This window comes from Octodon degus, unplaced genomic scaffold (assembly GCF_000260255.1).
Source record: "Octodon degus isolate 3935 unplaced genomic scaffold, OctDeg1.0 scaffold00046, whole genome shotgun sequence".
Taxonomy (NCBI): domain Eukaryota; kingdom Metazoa; phylum Chordata; class Mammalia; order Rodentia; family Octodontidae; genus Octodon; species Octodon degus.
The window spans coordinates 3,782,615-3,786,722 of NW_004524622.1; the positions used below are offsets into that span (position 1 = coordinate 3,782,615).

The following is a 4,108-nucleotide window of genomic DNA, read 5'->3' on the forward strand; positions in this document are numbered from 1 at the left end:
GAAGAAAAAATTTTTTCAAAAATTTAAAAATAGGAATAAATGATTACATATTTTTACACAGAAATTTAGAAATCTAACCATGTACAGCAGTGCAGCATGACAGTCCTATGACATTTTTTCCTTGTCTCTTCATTTATTACCCTTTTTTAAAACAAATATTTACTTGAGAGACAGTATGGCAGTAATTGGTATGACAGGACAAGCAGTACGTATTTAGAAGACCAGACTGACAGATATTCCAAGCATGACCCTACCCAGTACACATTGCTCTCTTCAGTGCAGTTTCCTAGTTCACAGGTATCAGCATATACAGTTAGTCAGGGTGAAAATCCTACCAATTAACTGCTTGTTTCAAAAACCTGCTGGAGATTCTCAGAATCATTGCCTTAACCACCTTGTGCATATAAATGTATGGATTTGCCCCTGTCACATTTCCTAGGTTTTCTTCTTGCCCTCTCTTCATTGTTTAATCCTTAAGTACTTACTTCCCTTTTAATTGTATTATACCTTTTTGTTTTTATTTCTTCTTTTGAGTTCTTATGCTAGGGAGACTCTACAATATTTACACATGTGGGTCCGGTTTATTTCACTTATGAGTATATCTTCAAGAGGCGTCCACTTAAATATGAGGTCTTCGAGCTTATCATTCTTCATAGCTGAGTAATACTCCATTGTATAAAAATATCATATCTTTTTCATACATTCCTCAGGTGATGGGTATCTTTGTTGTTCTTTCAGCACTGAAATAGTAGGCCAAATCCTATAAATTTATATTTAAGCATTATATTTATAGAATAAATCTTACACCATTATTCTGGTTAATTCTGACCCTTTTTTTTTCTTTTGTATTTTAGGGAAGGGTCTACAGGGTTTTCAGGGTCTCACTACTAGATTGGACTTGTAGTGATACACCTGTTTACAGCCTCCCAAGAGCTGGGATTATAGGCACATGCCACAGCACCCTGTCTCAATCACCTTCTCAGCATGCCCCAGGCATGGGGCCAGCACAGCAGGCCTGGGAATTGAATCCCCGGCCCCTGCATCTGTCTAAGCAGGTTCTTTAATCTGTTGAGATATTTGCCTGGCCCTTAGTTTTGATAAATTAAATCATTTTAACAAGAATTTTAAAAATAATTTGAAACTATTTGTTTGCATAAAATCAACATCTCTACAAATACCTCTCACCACAGTACAACCATCTTTCAATTTAGACCTTTTGAAGTTTCTCTAAGTACTGTTTTTCTGTTTGTTCAATTATTTGGCTTTTTGCTTGAGTCAGTTTTTTTTCTTCTAGATTTTATTTTAGTAATACCTTAAATATTATTTTTTAACACTGAAATTTCAAACATTTATTATTGTAAGAGACCAATGGAATGTATATTTGTTAACTCCTATTATTTTTTACAAAGTCATATTGATTTCAATATTGATGTTATATTATTATTGTTTAATTTTGTACAAACACAGTCACCTTTTGCAAAATGTTAAGGCTTATTTCTTTAAAATCTCTGTATTTTTCCTTCAACCAACTTCATTAGCTTGGACTTCTAATGTTACATGTAATAAATAAATCAAAAAATTGCCAAAACATTGAACATCCTGCTTCCTGAATACATGCTGAAACCCAAAAATACCTCTAATTCTTCTGCAATCCTAAATGCAAGACCAAAAAGGAAAATACATGACTGACTCCAGGTTTCTGATTTCCATGGTTTACAGAAAATGCTAAGTGAGGATTTGACAGGTGAGCACTTTGGGTGTCGCCCACGCAGTGCTGGTGCCACAGGAAAGTAAGTGCTTTTGTGTTCTGAAGAAAATCAGCTAACCCCAAGGAAGGGAGATGCGGGAGGGGACTCATGGGGCATGAATGACTGCACGCTTCTTCTGAAGTGAGAAAATTTGAAGAGACACGTTCTGCTCGGAAAGTCATTGAAGTGTAAACTTTAAGCGGCAAAATACTTCTGAATAATTTATTTTTTTAATTTTTATTTATTTCCTTATTTTTTTGTCGGTTTGAGTTTTATTGTCGGGACTCTCAAGCCCCGATGGCGAGCTAGCGTGGAGGGCACCGCCGCTCCTTCTGCGGCAGCTTCTTGGTGTCAGCTTCTCCTCGTGCTTGTGCAGCCGGCGGCGCACCACTCGCGTCCTCTTGGGTCGCAGGTCCAGGGGCTTGTCCTTCTTGCCTTGTGATATCTCCTGCAGTTTTCTTTCAGGGTCTGATTGGTGACAGTGAGAACACAAGCGATGGATTTGCTGACAGCTCGGATCTTGCAGAGCGTGGATGCCGCGCGCCTGTCAATTTGGCAACGCGCAGCTGTGACAGCTCTACCTACCTTCAGGTCGTCCAGCTGTTTCAGCAACTCTTCTTTCTTCTTGCCGCGAAGACCCTGAGCCTCTTTATACCTCATTTTTATACTTCTCTGCTGGATGGTTAAGACCAAGATAAAGCAAGACCTCTATAACAAGAATTGTAACTTTTGTATCTGCCAAGGTCAGTCAAATCCCCTCAGGATTTATCCTGAAACCCTGTACCCCAGATTGTAGATCCTTTGCCAGTGTCAGCCATGTGGATGAGTACAGCCAATGCTTGACCAATTTGCTCTCTGTGAAAGCCTGAGAGAGTGTTTTCTCTCCATGTGACTCTCCTTAGGCACACTGTACATCATCGATACTTTCCTCTGTGGCCCCATAATCTCCTTGATCAGAAAATTTGAGCCACCATTGAGTTACAGGATGTTACAGTACAGGTTCTCCTGTGTTCTGATATGCTGAGGTATAAAAGGCTCAAGTCAACGACTTCTGACATTGCCAGTCCTACAGATAACCCACTACTATTATGAACTACTGGACTATATTGGATTTTGCTGAATTCACTCATGTACAATATTTAAATGGCAATACAATAAACAAAAAAGGGGGCTATAAATGCAGGACATTTTTGTATCTGTATGTACAAAATAGTTAGGATAGATACACAGCTACTTTCTCTTAATTCAATGAGAAGAAAGACTTGTACTAATAGTGTTTGGACAGGATATCCTGTCTGCATCTTGTACTACGAATAATTACTATGAAGACAATATGCAATGTATTAATTTTTAAAACTGTCCTGCTAACCTGTTTTGAAACTGTGTCATTGCTATTTGTTCTTCAATAAAGTTAATAAAAAAAGATCCTGAACCTTAATCTTGGCCATCATTACATAAACAGGTCACAGGCAGATAATGGAGCTGGAGGAGCAGATGTAGACTGACAGAAAATCTAAAGGACTCAAAAGACAAAGGGTTGGTAACTTGAATCTGAGTTTTGGAAAAAAGGTAGGCAAACAGAATGGATCCAGTCGTGTTCTGTTCACTGCCACTGTGTGATCCACAAGACTTATTGCCATCAAACCACCAACCACTTTATTATGTCATGGAATTTGTAGTTCAAATCATCTTTAGCTGGGTATCTCCTCCTGGGAGAGTCTTACCTGGTTGTAGTCCGATCTCAGCTATTGTAGTCCCCATATTCATCTGCTATTTGTCATAAACAAGGCATCAAATATGGTTCCTTCTCATGGAAATTAAAGCTGACTTTTGCTTGGGGACACAACTGGAGCTGCTGACAAATGCTCCTGCAACTAGCCATCTCCAGCACAGAAGTCTCACGGAAGCCAGGACTGTTACACAATTGCTTCCTTCTCAGGAAAACCAAATAGAAGTTCTCTTGTGTTTCCTAAATGTCAGTGAGTGCTTGACAAGTCTGTCAATAGTAGTACATTCCTCTTGGCAAAAGCTTTCCTTATATATGAGACCTGTCTCACAAAGTTTTGACTCCTGTTTGCAAGTTGTCTTTGTTTTTCTTATACACACACCAATATTAATGAAAAACTAGTGGAATAACAATTGCTACAATAGATGGGGCACAGGATTTGAGTGCATTTCTCTGTCTTAGCTCAATGAGTTCTCACCACAGTTCTATTAGGTAGGCTTGGAGGTCTCTGGTTTTCAACAGAGGAAATGTAACAGACAGGTTAAGTGACTTCTAGGATCCACAGCTAGTAAATTGGAAAGTCTGGATTTTATCTACCTCATGTGGCTCTGAATGACATGATCTTAACATTACA

General features: G+C 38.7%; 1 pseudogene; it reads right to left on the reverse strand.

Annotated features, from left to right (window-relative positions):
- Positions 1-2,053: 2,053 nt before the first annotated feature.
- On the reverse strand, positions 2,054-3,196 carry LOC101580737 (annotated as a pseudogene).
- Between the last annotated feature and the right edge of the window lie 912 nt (positions 3,197-4,108).